The sequence below is a fragment of the Triticum urartu genome, chromosome 5A (genome assembly GCF_056163025.1).
Source record: "Triticum urartu cultivar PI428250 chromosome 5A, HENAU_Tu73, whole genome shotgun sequence".
NCBI classification, from domain to species: Eukaryota; Viridiplantae; Streptophyta; class Magnoliopsida; order Poales; family Poaceae; genus Triticum; species Triticum urartu.
Window position 1 is genome coordinate 667,242,817 of NC_141877.1, and position 21,362 is coordinate 667,264,178.

The window sequence follows — 21,362 nt, forward strand, 5'->3', positions numbered from 1 at the left end:
TGTTTTCTTTTCTTTCAAAAATACCATGAAAGATGGTCACAACGGGCTCAAGCTAGCCCATTATTTTTCTTCTTCTCAAAAACTGAATTGCCACACCTAAACAACAGGGCAGCACTATAGCTCACTTGGAGACCACTTAGTTAGGTCGCTGGATGGTCTCCATTTTCGCCAAGGGGAATGTATTAATATTGCAAAAATATCGATTACACTCAGACTCTGCAACACTGAAATGTTTTACAGACATTACGGATGCACACTACCCTACAACAAAAAAGAAGAAGAAGAAGAAAACAAAAGATCCCGCTACGGTGATCAAAACCATGTAGCTGCAAAGCAAACCACCGGGAACGCAGCACCCGGAGTCCAAATTCTCCAAAAGCGACGCTTCCAAGAAGGAAACAGTGCACAAGTGTTGTCGCCTCCCGATTATAGATCTCAGGTTTTCACCCTGAACAAAAGTCCGCGCTCTTAAAACAATGCTTTCGACAAGGCCGTTGCCAGGCACAACCACTTAAGGTCATACCTTGGATTTTCACCTTGAAAGATAAGACTATGTACTCCTCCTGTGTTGCCGCGTCCACTTGCTGATGCCGCTGCTACAAGTCAAGAAACACCAAGAAAAGTCCTCATCCCCTCGAGGACAGAGCCTGTCGTTGCGAGACCTCATAACTCAATTGCCATGACATTCTCGGACACTATCTTCATCATGGAAATAGAAACACCGACATGTCCCATGATGGCAACATATAGCGAAGCTTCGCGTCACTCCCTCCTGAAGCCGCATAGCCAGAAATATGGGTTAACATGACCGAATCCCGCCCGATCCAGCAATCTACAGGCATCAAGCGCCCAATAGAGATCGCCGGTGGAGCCTTCAGGAACCTGTCTGTGACGCCCAGATAATTAAGCTACAGTAATCCCACGTTAACAATGCCACGTCACCTCGGTTATTGTTGCTAATCTCGCATTAGTTCGAAAACATTTCAAATTCGAAATTTAAAATCAAGCAAACAATAAAAAATTTCAAATATTAAAACTAAAATGTTCAATAAATAGTAGATAAATCAGAGGCTATGATAAAATTGTAAACAACATTATTTAAAGTTAATAAGTGACTTAAACAACCTCAAACGATGACTGAAAACATTATTTAATAACTTTTTTTATTTATACAAAATAAATATGAAATGATAATTACTCCAAACTAGTTTTTGATGGTAGGATATATTATTCTATGATTTGTGGGCCAACTATCATGTTTTACAAAACTCATTTGTTGCCCAAACAATTAGCTAAAAAAATAAGAAAAAGTAGAACAAAACAAAAAAAAGAGGAAAGGAAACCCCCCATCCTGGCCTCGGCCCAGCAGGCCGATGGGCCGCCAGACCGGCCCACCCCGGTCCCCCTTAACCCCCCACTCCCCTTGACCTAGAGCGGTCCCCCCACTTCACCCACTTCCCCCCATGCCTCGCTCCTCCTCTCCCCACCTCGTCTGGATCGAGATCGGGAGCAATCATGCCCCCGAACCCGTCGTCGCCGCCGCCACCCGGAGGACCACCTCGCCGGAGCTCCCCCCCGTTGGATCTGGATCGGCACCCAAGCCGATCCCCGGTGCCCGCGCTCGCCGCCGTTCGCCGTCACCATGCCGGACCCCGTCGCCGGAACCTCCCCGCCGGCCTGTCTCCTCCTCATCGCCGACCTGCTTCCCCTCCGGCGACGTCGTCCCCGCCGCCCTCCTCTTGCCCTGCTGCCCCGACCCCTCCTCCGCGCGGTGATGCCTCGGCCTCTCCTTCTCTTCCCCTGCTCCAGGCCGCGCCCTGGCCGCTCGCATGATGGCGCGTGCGCCCGCACCCCTCACCTCTGTCCGCGCCCGCGCTCCGTTGGAGCGCACCGAGACCCGCGCCCGCTAGCTCCTCGAGCTGCAGCTGTGCCGCCCGCGCGCTGCCTCTGCTACTGCACTACGGCCCGCCTCGCCGTGGCTCCCGCCCGGCCACTTCTCCGCAGCCATCTGCTACGGTCACCGCGCCCCTCGTCGCGCCCCAGGTCCCTTGCACACGCTCCGCCCGCACCCCCTAGTCGTCGTGCCCATGCCCCGCTTCGACCCTCCGCACTCGCGCCCGCCGGCGCAGTGCTCTACTACTGCTGCTGCTGCTCTACCTCCCTGACCGCGCCGGCCCCGTGCTGCTGCTGTTTCTACTCCACTGTCGTCCCACATCGTCCTCTGCAGCCTAGTTCGCCCCACTCGCGCTGGACCCGCCTTGGCCGCGCCCGGCCTTTCCCCTGCTCTGCCCACACGCCGCCCGCTTCGGCGTTTGCTCCGCCGGCCGAGCGCCGTTGCCGCCGGCGCTCTCCTGTGCGCACACGGCGCTCCTAACCAGCCTTTGTGCCGCTGACTAGTGGGCCCGAGGCCATTAGGTTAAATGTTAATGACTAATTACCACTAATGACACTGCTAATAGACACTGACTGGTGGACCCCATCTAGTTAATTAAACTAATAAATTTTATGTGAAAACTTGTACCTATGACACATGGGTCCCACTGGTCCCTTTGACCAGTCAAACTGCTGACTGGGATAACCCAGTCAATGACATGCGGCCCCCCCTGAGCCTTTGACTAGTCAACGGTCCTACTTGACTGCTGACTAGGCAGTCAACTGGACCCCACCTGTTAGCCCCTGGTTGAAATAGCTGGGTACAATTCTGTGTACCTGTAGCGATTTAACCATTTATTTCCGATTTAAATGAATTCCAGAATATGAATAAAACTTTGGGAAAATAATAATAATACTAAATAAAATAATAATTAACTTAATTAATTAATTCTGTATTAGTTTAACCCAATCATTTTAGTTAACTAATTAAGCGTAACTAATTAACCTAAACCCTGATTAACCTAAAACAGTGTATGACAGGTGGGTCCCACTGGACCCACACGTCAGTTTGACCAGTCAACACCTCTGTTGACTGCTGACGTCATGATGACGTCAGCATGCACTAATCTGGATAATGTTGAATTAAATTAATTAAATAAATTCTAAAAAATGATTTAAAACTTTAGAAAATCATATAAAATAAACCGTAACTCAGATGAAAATACTTTCTGCATGAAAGTTGCTCAGAACGGCAAGACAAATTCGGATACGTAGCCCGTTCATCCGCCACACATCCCTAACCTATCGAACTCGCAACTTTCCCCCTCCGGTTCATTTGTCCGAAAACACGAAACATCGGGAATCCTTTCTCGGATGTTTCCCCCCTTTCCTTGTATCACCTAGTACTGCGTTCGGGCACACCTAGCACCGCGTATTGCTACGTTATGCCTTGTGTTGCTTTGATTGCTTTGTTATTTATTGTGTTCCCCCTCCGTTACTTCTTTCCGGTAGACCACGAGACTGCGGGGACCCCCCGTTCGACTACGGTGTTGACGACCCCTCTCTCTTGCCAGAGCAACCAGGCAAGCCCCCCTCCCTTGTTCACCAGATATCGCCTACTCTTCTCTATACTGCTTGCATTAGAGTAGTGTAGCATGTTACTGCTTTCCGTTAATCCTATCCTGATGCATAACCTGTCCTTGCTACTAATGTTGTTACCTTTACCTGCAATCCTAATGCTTAGTATAGGATGCTAGTTTATCATCAGTGGCCCTACCTACTTGTCCGTCTGCCATGCTATACTATCGGGCCGTGATCACTCAGGAGGTGATCACGGGTATATACTATATACTTTATACATGATACATGTGGTGACTAAAGTCGGGTCGGCTCATGGAGCACCCGCGAGTGATTCACGGATTAGGGGCTGAAAGGACCTTTATCCCAACGGCCCTTTGTGTGGATCTTTGTGGCGAAGCAACAGGGCAGGTTGAGACCACCTAGGAGAGAGGTGGGCCTGGCCCTGGTCGGCGTTCGCGGTTATTTCAAGATAACACGTTTAACGAGATCTTGGTATTTGATCTGAGTCTGGCCACTGGCCTATACGCACTAACCATCTACGCGGGGACAGTTATGGGCACTCGACGTCGTGGTATCAGCGGAAGCCTTCGTGACGTCAGCGACAGAGCGGCGCGTACCGGGTTGGACCGTGTAACGCAACTTCCATTATAATGGAGGTTGCTAGGTCTGTTCTCCGGCCGCCCTCGCAACATGCAGTTGTGCAATGGGCGATTGGCCCAGATCCCTGCGCCATAGGATTTAGACCGGCGTGCTGACCTCTCTGTTGTGCCTAGGTAGGGCTGCGACGTGTTGATCTTCCGAGGCCGGGCATGACCCAGGAAAGTGTGTCCGGCCAAATAGGATCAAGCATGTTGGGTTATGTGGTGCACCCCTGCAGGGAAGTTAATCTATTCGAATAGCCGTGATCTTCGGTAATAGGACGACTTGGAGTTGTACCTTGACCTTATGACAACTAGAACTGGATACTTAATAAAACACACCCTTCCAAGTGCCAGATACAACCGGTGATCGCTCTCTCACAGGGCGACGAAGGGAGGATCATCGGTTAGGATTATGCTATGCGATGCTACTTGGTGAACTTACCATCTACTCTCTTCTCCTGCTGCAAGATGGAGGTTACCAGAAGCGTAGTCTTCGATAGGACTAGCTATCCCCCTCTTATTCCGGCATTCTGCAGTTCAGTCCACATATGATACCCTTATTCCATTTGATACCAATGCATACATATGTATTGCAGCTCCTTGCTTGCGAGTACTTTGGATGAGTACTCACGGTTGCTTTGCTCCCTCTTTTCCCCCTCTCTATACCCGATTGCTGCGACCAGGCGTTTGGAGCCCAGGAGCCAGACGCCACCGTCAATGACAACTACTACTACTCGGGAGGTGCCTACTACTATGTGCAGCCTGCTGACGACGACCAGGAGTAGTTTAGGAGGATCCCAGGCAGGAGGCCTGCGCCTCTTTCGATCTGTATCCCAGTTTATGCTAGCCTTCTTAAGGCAAAATTGTTTAACTTATGTTTGTACTCAGATATTGTTGCTTCTGCTGACTCGTCTATGATCGGGCTCTTGTATTCAAGCCCTCGAGGCCTCTGACTTGTAATATGATGCTTGTATGACTTATTTTATTTGTAGAGTTGTGTTGTGATATCTTCCCGTGAGTCCCTGATCTTGATCGTACACGTTTGCGTGTATGATTAGTGTACTGTCAAATCGGGGGCGTCACAAGTTGGTATCAGAGCCGACTACCTGTAGGAATCCCCCTTTCCAACTCCTTGGCTGAAGTCGAGTCTAGTCATTGAAAAACTTTTACTAACATGGCTGTGTGGCTTACGGGCCCACGTCGCCATTGGGTGGTATTAGGATCTTTTACTCCTTGTTTATACACTGGGACTCTGATCTCTCTTCTATTCGGGCTAAATGAATTTTGCTAAATTTAACATTAGGATCTCGTTATCACTTTCACTCGGAGAGCCCCTTATTACTGATGATCGTCTACTGCACGTGAAGACCCTGAAGATACTCTCTGCTATTAACCCGAGAACTTGTGTTCATCGTGTTTGCAATTCCCCTTCCACCGTCAATCCTTATGGATAACTACTTGCAGTTGTTATTCTTGCATTCATCCCCAATTGGTCTTGTTATTACAAGATACCCGGAAATACTCGTTGTTGTTTCAATAATCCTTTGAGCTTACTGCCTTGCTGTTCTTTGTCACCTGAATACCCCTATGGATAATTCTCGCACTTATCGAGTATCCGCTCACCCCCCAGTTGTTCATGTGTTTCACAATGGTCTTCGAAATACTATTCGATCCTCCAAGAATCCTTAATAGATTATTGCTCTGCAATACTTGTCTGCTTGCATTATGGATGCTTTCCATATGTCTAGCAATATTCGTTAGTATCCTTAGACACCGTAATTTTGATCCTATTGATTCAACATGAGTGCGAATGCACGCAATTATCAGTTGATCCTTTTAAATTATCTTTCTGGCTCAGACGTCATTTTTGAACATGAGCTTGTTCTCGACCAATCTGTTTGCCGTTAATTGTACTCTTAGGTCTATTGAACTTATCCACCCTTGATCAGAGCGTCTGCTTCTGATCCTTCTATTTGGAAATCAAAATTCCTTTGATATCTAAGCATCGAATCATTCAGGTGTTCTATAATCTGATGCCCTTGCACCCTTTCTTCAACTGGTTGTGTGCCGATGCTCACATCAGCTCCTCTATGGACCGTCAGATCCTTTATTGGATTATTATTCAACAATGTCTGTAACGCCCTCGGTGCGGCTATATCTCCTACATTTTGAAGCACGACTTAGAGGCATAACCGCATTGAAAGCAATGTCGCAAGTGAGGTAATCTTCACAACAACCCATGTAAATAAATAAAGGGGAAAGGTGCATAGTTGGCTTACACTCGCCACGTCACACAAATACATAAATAAGCATTACAACATTCAAATACAATCAAGGCCCGACTATGGAACCAAAATAAAAGAAGACTACCCCAAAAGCGACAAGGTCCCCGATCGACCCCAACTGGCTCCACTACTGATCAACTGGAAACGAAGCAAGACTACGAACACGATCTTCATCGAGCTCCTCCTTGAGCTGGGTTGCGTCACCTACACGGTAATCGTCGGGACCTGAAACTGGTTTTGGAAGTATCTGTGAGCCACGGGAACTCAACAATCTCGCACCCTCGCGATCAAGACTATTTAAGCTTATAGGTAGGGAAAAGGTATGAGGTGGAGCTGCAGTAAGCGACTAGCATAATTGGTGGCTAACATTCGCAAATGAGAGCGAGAAGAGAAGGCAAAGCACGTTCGAGAAAATATGATCAAGAAGTGATCCAAATCTACCTACGTCAAGCATAACTCCAACACCATGTTCACTTCCCGGACACCGCCGAAAAGAGACCATCACGGTTACACACGCGGCTGATGTATTTTAATTAAGATCAACTTCAGGTTTTCTACAACCGGACATTAACAAATTCCCATCTACCCATAACCGCGGGCATGGCTTTCGAAAGTTCAAATCCCTGCAGGGTGTCCCAACTTAGCCCACCACAAGCTCTCACGGTCAACGAAGGATATTCCTTCTAGCGGGAAGACCCGATCAGACTCGGAATCCCGGTTACAAGACATTTCGACAAGGTAAAACAAGACCAGCAAAGCCGCCCGATGTGCCGACAAATCCCGATAGGAGCTGCACATATCTCGTTCTCAGGGCACACCGGATGAACACTACGTACAACTAAAACCAACCCTCAAGTTTCCCCGAGGTGGCGCTGCAAGTGGCTCTATTTTGGACCAACACTCAGAGGAGCACTGGCCCGGGGTTTAATAAAGATGACCCTTGAGTCTGCAGAACCCAAGGGAAAGAAAAAGGCTAGGTGGCAAATGGTAAAACCAATGTTGGGCCTTGCTGGAGGAGTTTTATTCAAGACGAACTGTCAAGGGGTTCCCATTATCACCCAACCGTGTAAGGAACACAAAATCAAGAAACATAACACCGGTATGACGGAAACTAGGGCGGCAAGAGTGGAACAAAACACCAGGCATAAGGCCGAGCCTTCCACCCTTTACCAAGTATATAGATGCATTAATTAAATAAGAGATATTGTGATATCCCAACAAAAATCATGTTCCAACAAGGAACGACATCTCCATGTTCCAACAAGGAACAAACTTCCTCTTCACCTGCAACTAACAACGCTATAAGAGGGGCTGAGCAAAGCGGTAACATAGCCAAACAACGGTTTGCTAAGACAAGGTGGGTTAGAGGCTGAACATGGCAATATGGGAGGCATGATGAGCAAGTGATAGGTATCGTAGCATAGGCATAGCAAAAGAGCGAGCATCTAGCAAGCAAAGATAGAAGTGATTTCGAGGGTATGGTCATCTTGCCTGAAATCCCGCAAGGAAGAAGAACGAGTCCATAAAGAAGACAAACAGACGTAGCCGAACGGATCCTCACAAACGCGACATTACCGGAACCAACCCGAAGAAGCAACACCGGAAAGAAGGACACAACATAGTAACCAACCAACACATGAACAAGGCATGATATGCGGGATGCGGTATGTGATGTGTCGTGGTTTTGTCACGGCATATGTCCTAGAGAAAGGACTTAGTCGTGGAGCCATCGCTTCGGGTTAGCTTGAAGGGGTTAAAGTGGACACAAGGACGCAAGAGAGTTTATACTAGTTCGGCCCCTTCGATGAAGGTAAAAGCCTACGTCTAGTTGTGATGGAATTAATTGGGTTTCGATGACTAGGGTGCAAACAAGCTTCGCCTATGTCTTGAGTTGTTGACTGTCCCCTGAACCGTCGCCGGGTCGTTCCCTTATATACACGGGTGACGCCCGCCGGTTCACAGATTCCCAATACCGGCTCATAGATGTGTCCGGTTTGGTCTCTACTTATTCCTAACTTACAACACAAGTTACATACCAACGCCGGTTTACGGCTACAGGCCTTGAACCGACCATGGGCCTTGAGCCCTCATCTGCCATCTTGGGCTTTAGCATAATTAACTACTGATAAAGTTAACCCGGCCCAGATAGGCCGGTTTACGCCCAGTAGTAATATCCCCAACATTAGGCCCCAGATTGATTTGAACAGGTTCATGTCAATCCTTAGCAAAAATCTTCACCTTCAACATCTTCTTGTAGTTCGTTGAACCGCCGTGATGTCATCTTCTCTGGTCGTTGTAAACCGGCGTGACGTCACCTGTTATAAAGAAACTTATCCATGATACCTTCTTTGTTTAATAGGTCTGCGACAATCGAGGCGACAACTCCGTTTCCAGACCCACGGTTCCTTGATTTTCGTGCCTGACTCCTATCCCTTGCCTTATAAATAGGACCGAAGGGTCATTTCCTTTTCTCCCCTTCGTTCCCTTCTTCTTCGTCTTCCCTGTGTCGTCCAGCTTCGGAGCTCCGCCGCCATCGACGACCTCTGCTCCAACCTTGGCCGCTGCATCACCCTGACTGTACCAGAGCATCGCGGCGACCTTCTGTTTCTTCCTCGGCTCCGGTGAGTTCTTCATCTTTTCCTCCGTAAATCCGTTCTAGGGTTTCCAAGTTCTTCAGAGTTCATCGTCTTCTTCGTATTCATATGATAGATCCTGGATGAACCTGTGAACCTTTGCTCTGTGTAGCGGTATTTCTTAGCCTCCGCCTTTACTTATATGCCTCAAGACCATAGATCTATCTGTATCTCTGCCCATCGATTCGGCATTGTTCTTTTTTGAACTTTGAATATTTTCCTTCTTTTCTGAACTTGCTTCAGATCCGTCGCTCTAGAGAGATCTTATGAAATCTGTTTCTATACACTTATCTATCTGCAATCTCAACTGTTTCAATGCTTAGATCCGGCGGTTTAACTTTGTAGAAAAATTGCCAAACCGGTATATACCATTAGTCCCCTTGTTGAACCGCCAGATGCTGTTGCTTCATAAAACTCCGGTTTAGATAGAGCTGTCTCCGGTTTAACAGTGCCCATACCGACGTACCTTGATCAAATGCATTTTTGAACCGGGATCTTCTACCTTGTAGATTCCATCATGGCCAAGCAAGTATATGAGTGCAATTGGGTTCCTTCTCGCGTCACAAATGATCAACTGGACGATTTAGTCCTGATTGGCGCTTTAGGCAGCAAAGATACCATCCATTGGAGGGCTCCTGACAAAGAATGCCCTCCCACACCTCAAGAAGGAGAGATTGTTGTTTTCGTAGATCACTTAGCCCGGGGCTTTAAGCCGCACGGTTCTAAATTTTACCGGGATGTTCTAGCCGATTTCCAACTCCATCCGCAAGACACTGGCCCCAACTCTGTTACAAATATGTGCCACTTCCAAGTGCTTTGTGAGGTGTTCTTTTAAGAGGAGCCCACAGTGGAATTGTTCAGAGACCTTTTCCATCTAAACCGTCGTACTAAGTTTACTGATGGCTCTAATACGGAGTTGGGTGGCATGACGATTCAGGAAAGGAAAGAGGTCACATACCCTCACGCCAAGCTGCACAGTCACCCCAAGGAGTGGAATCAGACATGGTTCTACTGCAAAGACACCTCCCCTGCTGGTGAGAATCCTTTGCCTGGCTTTCGTCCGGAGCGGCTGAGCAATACACACCCTTTTCCTCAAAGATTGACTGCCCAGGAGAGAAACAAATATGCTCCCCACCTGTCAAAGCTCAGAGCCTTTATGGCCAACGGTTTAACAGGGGTTGATCTTGCTCGCTGTTGGATATCATGGAGCATACTGCCCCTTAGTCAGCGCTCCGGTTTGATGTGCGAGTATACTGACAGTGTTGATGACCCACTGCGACATTCAAAACTCCAGCTCTCCGATGAAGAAATCACAGAGGCTGTGCATAAGATACTGAATGAACCAGCCGCACATATATGACTTCTTTTCGCTCGAAAAGAAGAATAAACCAGCCGCACATATATCATACACTAGCAAATATGCCCGTGCGTTGCAACGGGGGACAAAAAATTATGGCTAACCAACTAAGTATGACTCAATATTCTAATATATGAGCGTACTCTATTTTAATAGAGTGGCTCACCATGTTGCCATTCTCATCCTAGCCGATGATGGTCGCGATGTCTACGTGATCACAATGCATTCGATGCGGTAAATCCCAAGGCTATGAGTTTGCCAGTGCATACCACACTTGTCATTATGTTGCGCAAGGAAACGTTTAAAAATTTAAAAACAAATCTCATTGACCACGAACTACTCCCAACGCCAAGACATATAAAGACTTTCGAAAAACTAATCAAATCCTACACATAAAATACTTTTGAGTCAGTGAACAGTTTTTCGAATCGACAAACATTTTTTTTGAAATTTTTGATTTTCTCAAAATCATGAACATTAGTGTTTTTACAAAAAAAATGTACAAACCGGTTTCGAATTCATTAACAGTTTTTGAACCAATGAACATTTTATGAATCGATGAATGTTTTTAAAATTGGGAACAAATTTGAAAAACAAATGTTTATTTTTATTTTTGTGAACATTTTTTTGCGGGAATTTGTGAACATTTTCTAAATTGTCATGAACGTTTTTTTCAGATTCCCGAATATGAACATGATTTATTTCCCGACCATTTTTTCCAAATTGTGATTTATTTATAATTTTGCAAACAGTTTTACAAAACCACCAACATTTTTTGAATCTGCAAAATTTTTATGATTTTCAATTTTTTTGAATTCACATATATTTTATGATTTCTAAAAATTGTTTTTTGGAAAATCGCAACTTTTAGAATATTAGAATCCCGAATTAATTGAAAGAAGAAAGAAAACAGAATGAGAAAAGAAAATACAAAAAAAAACAAACAGAGCAGCGAAGCCCCGCACATGGGCTGGCCCATGAACGCATACATGCGTGAGAAAAGAAAGATGTAAATTGTGAAGGCTGGGGATCGAACCGTGGTCACATGGGCTGGCCCATGAACGCATACATGCGTGAGAAAAGAAAGATGTAAATTGTGGAGGCTGGGGATCAAACCGTGGTCTAGTCGCTAGAGGAGAGATCCGCCAACCAGTCTGCTGCTTATCGTTTTGTGACTTTTACTCATCGCGGCTCTATAAAATAACAAAGAAGGCGGCGACTTTTGGTCCGAAAAATTAAATCGTTTTCTCACTTACAGGTGGCATTGATGGGTAATATTTACCAATTTAGAGGATAATTTTAATGACGGACGACCAGAAGCGATAGCCGCTTTATTAGTAGGTAAAGATATGATGCGATGAGAGCATGAGTATACTTATTCATTCATTTACTATAGGGAAAGAGCATTTCTTGTTTTCATGTATCTAAACTTGCTCATGATTGTAAACATATCTTATTAATAGAAATTGGCATGCACGCATTAATTATGTTTTTTTTCTTTCAAAAATCCCATGAAAGCTGGTCACGACGGGCTCAAGCTAGCCTGTTATTTTTCTTCTCTTCTTCTCAAAAACTGAATTGCCACACCTAAACAACATGGAATCACTATAGCTCACTTGGAGACCTCTTAGTTAGGTCGCTGGATGGTCTCCATTTTTGCCAAATGGAATATATTAATATTGCAAAGATACCGATTGCACCCACTGACTCTGCAACAATGAAATGTTTAACAGACATCACGGATACACACAACACTACAACAAAGAAGAAGAAGAAAACAAAAGATCCCGCTACGGTGATCAAAACCATGTAGCTGCAAAACAAACCAATGGGAAGGCAGCATCCGGAGTCCAAATTCTCCAAAAACGACGCTTCCAAGAAGGAAATGGTGCACAATGTTGTTGCCTCCCGATCATAGATCTCATGTTTTCACCCTGAACAAAAGTCCGCGCTCTTAAAACAATGCTTTCAACAAGGCTGTTGCCAGGCACAACCACTTAAGGTTATACCTTGGATTTTAACCCTGAGTACTCCTCTTGTGTTGCCGCCTCCACTTGCCGATGCCGCTGCTACATGTCAAGAAACACCAAGAAAAGTCCTCATCCGCTCGAGGACAAAGTCTGTCGTTGCGAGACCTCATAACTCAATTGCCATGACATTCTCGGCCACTATCTTCATCATGGAAATCGAAACACCGACATGTCCCATGATGGCAACAGACAGCGAAGCTTTGCGTCACTCCCTCCTGAAGCCGAATAGCCATAAATATGGGTTCGCAGGACCGAATCCCGCCCGATCCAGCAATCTACAGGCATCAGACGCCTAATAGAGATCACCGGTGGAGCCTTCGGGAACTTGTCACCAGCCAGATCAATGAGGGTGGGTAACAAGCAGAACACCGTTTTGACGCGACGAGAACCCTATAACCACCACCTTTATTAGGAAAATCGACAGGCACCCACGCCATCACCCAGACCACGCGGAGATTAGGGGCTGAGTAGCACCGAGACCCCCAAACCAGGCGCCATGCCGCCCACGTGGCCACAGTGGTCGCCCAGGTCATTGAAGAAGCCCACGGCCGCCGCCCTGGTGTCTAACTTCGCCAGACGAGCTGCACCGTCCAAGGCCGCCACGAAACTCCAGCCGGAGATCCCGCCACGCGAGAAGGAGGAGGCCCCCGCCGCTGCCAGTCGTGCTCAGGGATGAGAGCCCGCCGCCACTATCAGCCATGCGGCCTTTGACCGGCGGCATCCTTCGGCGGCAGCAGGGGTCGGTCAGGGGTGGACGAGAGGAAGGCAGCGGCTCTAGGGTTCCCCTCCTGGGAGTTGGATTATGTCTATTGTGCAGCCCCATGTATCCCACAAGCTCTTTGAGCGGGAGCCCATATTTTTTCCTTTTTCTTTTTGTTTCTTTTTTCTTTTTTTCTTCATTAAAACAATTTAGGATTTCAAACAAAAAACAAATTCATAAAATCTTCAAGAATCCAGAAAATCTGTTTTAATTCAGAAAATGTTCGCAAGTTTGAAATGAAATTCAAAAAACATTCTCAAGTTTGCAAAAAATCACAAATACTAAAAAACATCACAATTTGGCTCCAGCTTAATTAATTCCTTTTGGATCCAGAAGAAGAATAAACCAGCCGGACATATCATACATACTAGATCCGAAGCGCGCCTTGGCGTGAGGGTGCCGGTCCTAACGTTGTGGTCAAGTAGTTAATGCTCAAGTTAGTAGGAATTCAGCTTTAACATACGCATTCAAACATGATCACAAAAAGAAAAAGAAAAAATCACATGTGATACAAGGCATTATGTAGTTCAACATCGGCAAGTGAGATTATTAGGCAGAATTGAGTAGTCGCTTGATTTCGAATGGGGAGATGTTCAATTCACCTGCATAGACACATTCATGTCTTAAGAAGTTGAAACTACCCAACTGTGGCCCTATATGTTTATCAAAAAAATAATCTTTGCTTATATATGTTTAGTCAAACGTTTGAAAAGGATTTCTAAATGCAAGCAATGGAGATTAGGGTGTTATCACTTGTCAAGTTCCTGTCACATAGACATGGTTCACTACATGTGATCTAAACCTTCCATTACTTTGTACGGCGGTGTTTTTCATAAAATTTGATCATACCAAAATATACATGACAGAGCTTTTATAATATCCGCGCAGGGTGCCTGGCTCATTGTGTTGTCCCAGCATTTAATCAAAGTGTTTAGTACTCCCAAAGGGAATTAGACAGATTGGTCACGATGGATTATCTCACTACATCAAGAATGTACCATAAAAAAGGCAGGATAACCAAGTCCTGTACATACAATTTTGTCAAAGTTATATATGCCAAAGGCCAAAGCAATTATATATACCAAAAGAAAGGCAAACCTGATATATTTATTCAGTAGAACAATTGATCTGGAAGCTCATGAATAAGGGGAAACATATATTGTGTTCCAAAAGTAAATCAAGAACAATGTTGGGTATACCAAAAGCAAGGTGAGTAGGAAATATTTAATCAGTACAACAAATGATCTGGAGGCTCATAATAAAAGGGAAACATTTCTTTGTTCCAAAACTAAGGCAGGACGCTCAATTCACATTAAGTTAGACACACAGAGTAGAGTTAGACAACAAAATCAAGCCAGAGCGCATCTATACAGTTCAACTAAAGCAGACTATCTGATAACTTCACTTGATTGTCTTCACGTTCGACTTCTCACATGGAACGTCACATGAACCTGCTGCGAGTATTTAGTTTAAACAATCAAGCCATAGCCAAAAAAATCATGGATAATACGGTTATGTTCTTTTAACTGACCGCTTTGGATAGTGAGCGATGGTTTGCCCCATAGTTCGCACCATATTGGTCCTATGCGTAAGAGTTCAGTCTAACTGGTGAAGAACAATCTATTGAACAATGGTGTGTAAGAGTTCATTTAACATGCAAAGTATTGAACAATGGCATAAGGCCAGCATGCTACCTCTTGTTAAGGTCCTCTCACAAAGACATGGTTCGCTACATGGAGCTCGACCCCTTGTCTTTTTGGCACGTTGGCGTTTATGGCGGTGCTTACCTGAATATTTGAGACAACCAGCATCGGATAAAACATCGTTAATAGGAATTAGAGACAACGACGCTGGTACTCTATATATACACCCATACCTTCGTCATCACTGATGTAAATAGCGTCGCTGATTATCGCCCATTTCATAATGTGGTTATTACTGGAGTCCTAGTAATTGTGAAAGCAAAAATGCAAGAGAGTGGGATCAACGCAAATCTAGAGAGAAGAGTCCCAACAAAAATAAAATATGGTTACTCTCATAAGTGTTAATGCGCATTTTATTTTGAACATGGTCATATTCAGTGGAGAGGGAGGGAAAAAGCAGAGCAAAGAAAATTGGTCAAGCTGAACTGAAATCACATATAAGCAGTACTTATACTTTAACTAAGCACGAAAGGCATTCAACACATTGTAATCTTGAAGCAAAAGTTTTTCGTAGGTAAAACAAATAATTGTTTGTGTCCTAAACCCATCGCGTACAAGAACATGAAAAATAGCAAGTGTTTTGGTATACTGAAGGATGCATCAGCCAAAAGGCTATGACTACGTACTCAGTCTCAGTTTAGTCCAACAACAAATCTAAGTTTCTTTTCTTTCCAGCCAATCACAAGCATCCAAATATATGTGTACCAACATAGTCCAGTATCTTAATTAAAAGGCACTCAAACAACATATACGGATTTAACTCTTTCTCAAAATATTACATGGATTTATCAGTCGATCCACAAGAAGGGTAGCTTTAGAATTTCCGTATCTTATTTTGTTCTTAATGCTAAATCCATTCAAGCTATTTATTTTGTACTATCGATCCAGTAGTCGCTGTACAGAAACATATCTTAATCTTCGTTCTAAATCTATGTTGCATGATATCACTTGACAGCAGACCTATTCTCACAAGGCACAAATATTTACTGTCTCTAAAATATATATATTGTGCAAACATTGTCAAGGAAAGAGAACAGTAAGCATCACTGAAGTTCTGAATTTAAAATTTCAACCTTGGTGAAATCAGAAATAGCAGAGTCCAGTTCTCTTTGAAATGCATATGTTGTACCTCTCCCAATTGGTGTCTCTGGATAAGCTGTACTTTCCTGCCGTATCTGCAAATGTAAATGCAGATTTTCAGGCTCCTTTTCTGATTAGAGAGAATACGCAAGAAAAACTGATAAAAAACAGATTATAGGTGACAAAACCTGATAAAACCAAAAAAATAACCTAATAAAAAAAGATTATAGGTAACAAAAACTGGTAAAACTTAATGGTGAAATTTGCTTTGAAACAACAATATCCACATGTAAAAGAAATAGAGACGATATCTACTGAAAGTTCGCTGCAAATGGAAGAACTTTTTTTCATTCAGGTGTTCTTTTGATCCTTGGCGTACCTTGGCCTCAGAGCAGGGGCTCACTATTTTCTAATTCACTAACAGAACCCCGGACCCAAAATTAGTAAATGGATGTTCTCCAGGTTAGGATACAATACTGCTAACTATATTTGCTACCCCACCTCAACGATCACACCTCAGAACCTGCAACCCGAATGCTCGGAACCGGTTTCTTTTTACTTTGTCACTAATAGTGTGTTAATTCACCACTGTCTAGCCCCTAGCCCTGCACCTTCTTCATTTTTGATTGTTAATTCACCCATATTATCCTGCACACCAACCCAGCTAAGAAACATAGCCAGCAAACAAAGCAAGAATGTAGAACATGTAGTGTGGTTAACTGATAAGATTGATCAAACACCATTAAAAGACATTCTTAAAAAAATAATGTCAAAGTAGGCAATGAACATGAAGAGTCGGTCAACACTTACATATAAATTGTAAACATGGGAGAAAAATTAGTTTCATGTGAAAACTGAAGGGAAGGCACATGATGTGAACTTCTGACAATATAAACAATATTCTCATTCATGAAATTCTGAAGTTACCACCGCCTATACGAATAGGATGGCATTGGTCAGGACATTAGGTACACTGTACTTTCAAAGATGATCGGAAAAAATACAGGATGAGAGAGATACCTTGTCAATTGAACAAGCTCAGCCAAGATAGTTAGATGAGATCTCCTAGTTCTCTACAAAATGCAGGGTGAAAAAAATAAGCAACGCTTGTTATAGTTCTCAATTTCTCAATATGAACCAGAAATGCTAAAATAGCCCATCTGATGCTGAAAAATATACAGACGGATGCATGAGAACCCGTTCCTTAAACAAACAGTATGAGAATGTGACGACAAAACAAATTTTATCCTTATACAAATACTATGAGCATGTAATTCCAAAGTAAACACACACTTTGCCAAAACAATAGAAACAAGATGGGATATAATGCCAAAATAAATCCACATAATGCCAAAACTGTAGGATCCAAAAAAAGGCAGTCACCTGCGCAACTAAGCAATGTGAGCTATCCTCGAAGAGCCACAACTTATACGCTGCAAGAGGAAAAACACTACTGGCTGCAAGAGGAAGAACACTACTGGTCACTAACCAGCAAAACAAATCCTAATAACATCTCCGCCAAACAGGCAAAAATGGACCTAGGTAATCATCAGAATCGGGCAGGGAAGGAACCAGCAAAGGTAGCACAGGGCTAGGAAAGGAACCAGAACAATACACTCTTCAACGGCACGCCGGCGGCCAAGGTGACGGCAAGCAAACCGCACGGCCAAGAGGTCACACCCTCGAACTACCGGCAAGACAACTAATGAAAAAGGAAAAGAGGGGAAGTGAGGACCAGCCAGAAGAACGCCTCGAAGGAGCCAAGACGGGATCGCAAGGACCATCACCTGACCGACGACGAGGACGAGATCACGGTGAAATCCCCTAGTACCCTCGCCGGTGCACCCGGGCTCGAGCTCGGCCATGGCCGCCGCCGCGCTAACCAACGCGCCCACATGACCCGGCTTGAGCTCGTCCATGGCGGCCGCCACGCTCACCAATGAGCCGTCACGCCTGGATCCTGCGTGCCCCTCGACCCCGACACCGGATCCGGCACCGACATGAGCCGCTCGACGCCGAGGGGGAGAGGGCCGAGCAGCGGCGGCTCCCCTTCGGGTGACGCAAGAGGATGAGCGACGGGGGGAGGGGGCCGATGGGGAGGAGGCAGGCGCGGGTCGATGGGGAGGGAGGGAGGCGCAGAGGAGAAAGAGAGGAAGGAGAGGGGACGGCGTGAGTGCGGGAGGAGCAGGACGGCTAGGTCGTCTCCATGGGAGCGGCTGGCTTTTATATCCTTGGGTCTGAAATGACGAAAATGCCCTCGACGGGGCAGCGAAAATACAGGCCGTGGCACACTGGAAAGGATGCCGACGAACCACACAAGCCGCGATCACAGCCACAGTCGCTGACGGGCGTGGCCCACCAGCGAGTGACCCCACACGTCACGAGGTAGAAAAGTAATTCCAGAGTAAGAAAAGTCAGTAAGGAAAACCGAATGAAGGCTACTATTCATCACTATTCATTGTAGCAGTGATCCGGGCTTGATTCGACGCCCGATATCATCTGAGGGCGTGATCGGACGGCTCAGAATTCATCAAAAAACTGATCCGACGGCCAGAAATCCCGAGCGGGGAGGAGGCTGGGTGGGCACTGCTATGCTAGTTTCTGGATTAATTGGAAAATTGTACGGTGACGCTACCTACCTGCAACGTTTCGTCCAATCGGCTGGTAACATCTGACATCGTATATTGATTTCTGTATTGTATAAAAAAGTGTTCTGATGTTTATGAAATATTTGTTATTTTAACAGCTGGCCCACTACTGTATTTCACATGCAAGACAGATAGTAATGTGGCAGAGCCACTCTCTCTTCTCTCACACAGTCAATCCAACATTTCTTTCACCTTTGCTAATTTAAATCATTCATATCATTCAAACCGTATATTCGTTTTCGAATTCTATTAATATTTGAACTCCTTGCACCAAAACCTTTGAAATGACACCAATCTCGGATACTTTTCAACCATGTTTAAATTTGAACTTACATTTCATATTTCCAAATAATCAATTTAACACTGATAACATTACAATTTCACTTTCACTAATTACTATTTCACAAATTCCGAATTTACATTTCACTTTTTCACTGCCTTGTTTAAGAAAAGATAACATATATTTCAGTTGCACATTTCTTAAATAACCTATTTCACTCTTTTGAAATAATTTATTTCACATTTCCAAATAATTTGTTTTACCCTGATACGTTACAATTTCACTTTTTGTGATTACTCTTTCCCAATTTAGAATTACATTTCACTTTTCACTGGATTGTTTCACAAAAAAATCTATTTCAATTGCACATTTTTCAGATAAACTACTTCACTATTTTGAAATAGATTGGTTCACATTTTCAAATAACTAGACAATTCCCCGCGTGTTGCTACGGGAATTAGTTGTGATAGTTTTGATGTAATTTGGTATCTATTTCAATTGCACATTTTTCAGATAAACTACTTCACTATTTTGAAATAGATTGGTTCACATTTTCAAATAACTAGACAATTTCCCGCGTGTTGCTACGGGAATTAGTTGTGATAGTTTTGATGTAATTTGGTTGTGTGATTTGTATGATTGAAGTGTGTATATGGGATTTCTACTACGCAACTTTTTTCTTGTAGTTTTTGTTGGGCCTCCAACCGCAGAAATGTATTGGACAACAACAAATTGCCCTCAAGTGGATGACCTAATATTTTTCAATCCGTGGGAGGCGTAGGATAAAGATATTCTCTCTCAAACAACCCTAATATCTCTTGTGTCCCCAACACACCCAATACAATGGTAAATTATATAGGTGCACTAGTTCGGCGCAGAGATGGTGATACAAGTGTAGCATGGATAGCAGATATACGCTTTTGTAATCTGAAATTTAAAAAAAGAGCAAGGTAGCAAGTGATAAAATGGAGCACAAACGGTATTGCAATGCTTGAAAATAAGGCCTAGGGTTCATACTTTCACTAGTGCAATCTCTCAACAATGCTAACATAATTGGATCATATGACAATCCCTCAACGTGCGACAAAGAATACCTCCAAAGTTTTTATCAGATACGTAGGACAAAAACGTGTATCAACCCTATGCCTAGATTACCCCTATGTCACCATGAGAATTCACAAGTTGATTACCAAAATATACATGAACTGACTCAATTGAACACCCCATTGTCACCATGTGTATCCACGTGCAAGACATACATCAAGTGATCTCAAATCCAATATTCAACCCAACATAACAAACCTCAAAGAGCAATACTCAATTCATCACAATAAGATAAAGAGGGAAAAACACCATATGTCTGACTATATTAACAAAGCCCATGGTTACATCAAGATCGTGCCGGATCAAGAACACGAGAAAGAGAGAGAGAGAGAGAGAGAGAGAGAGAGATTAAAGACATAGCTACTGGTACATACCGACAGCCTCGAGGGTGAACTACTCCCTCCTCATCATGGAGACCGCTGGGATGATGAAGATGGCTTCCAATGATGATTTCCACCTCCGGTAGGGTGCCAGAAAAGACCTCCAGATGGGATCTCTTCGGAACAGAGGCTTGCGGCAGCGGAGTCAAAGTTATAGGTTTATTTCTGGGGTTTCTCTAATTATAAGAATTTTCAGAGTAGGAATCTCATGAAAAGGAGTTATGAGGGACCCACAAGGCAATATCCCACGGGCAACCCCTAGGCGCGCCGGGTTGCCTTCGCACCGCCTTGTGGGTCTTCTGGTCCTCCCATCAAGCTCGGGGGTATTTGATGTTTGAAAAAAAATCGTCAAAAGTTTCGTCGCGTTTGGACTTCGTTTGGTATGAATTTTCTGGAAACCAAAACAAGCAGAAAATAGCAACCCGCACTGGGTACTAGGTTAATATGTTAGTCCATGAAAGTCATATTAAAGTGCACCAAAACCATATAAAATTATTGCTCAGATGGCATGACTACTTAATAAATTATAGATACGTTGGAGATGTATCAGCATCACCAAGCTTAATTCCTGCTCGTCCTAGACTAGGTAAATGATAAAAGAAACAATTATGAAGTGTGAATGCTAGCATAGTGCTTAAATTTGATCAATGATAATTCCAATCACATTTTTCTAGCATTATAAACTTCAACTCTTTATCATAAAACTTCTCATGATCAAGTAGCAAGCTATTCACATGTTAAAGTATAGACCATAAACTTTCTAGAAAACTAAAAAACTATGTTTTTAGTCATCAAACAATTATAATTCATCTTATTTCCATGAAGGGTCTATGTAAGAGCTTTTATTTAGGAAATTCCACATACTCAACTATCATTTAGTCTTCCATGATTGCCGACAATCAAAACATATTTTTAGAACAAATTGTTTCAATCAAACACATAGGAAGATAGGGCCTTAATGTTTTGCCTCCCAACTTATTTATCTCAGGGATAATGTCAACAATAATA

General features: G+C 44.1%; 2 long non-coding RNA genes across 3 annotated transcripts; both read right to left on the reverse strand.

Moving 5' to 3' along the window:
* Positions 1-14,695: 14,695 nt before the first annotated feature.
* LOC147973905 (uncharacterized) lies at positions 14,696-16,080 on the reverse strand. Of its 2 annotated transcripts, none has more exons than XR_015603065.1 (4): positions 15,936-16,080; positions 15,036-15,105; positions 14,854-14,946; positions 14,696-14,741 (listed from the first exon to the last, which is right to left on the reverse strand). It is a non-coding gene; the product is annotated as an uncharacterized LOC147973905 (long non-coding RNA). The 2 variants fall into 2 exon arrangements; XR_015603066.1 differs by having other exon boundaries at positions 14,696-14,779.
* A 680-nt stretch (positions 16,081-16,760) lies between these two features.
* LOC147973906 (uncharacterized) lies at positions 16,761-18,112 on the reverse strand. The gene is made up of 5 exons (XR_015603067.1): positions 17,730-18,112; positions 17,558-17,644; positions 17,326-17,399; positions 16,963-17,015; positions 16,761-16,875 (listed from the first exon to the last, which is right to left on the reverse strand). It is a non-coding gene; the product is annotated as an uncharacterized LOC147973906 (long non-coding RNA).
* Positions 18,113-21,362: the final 3,250 nt, after the last annotated feature.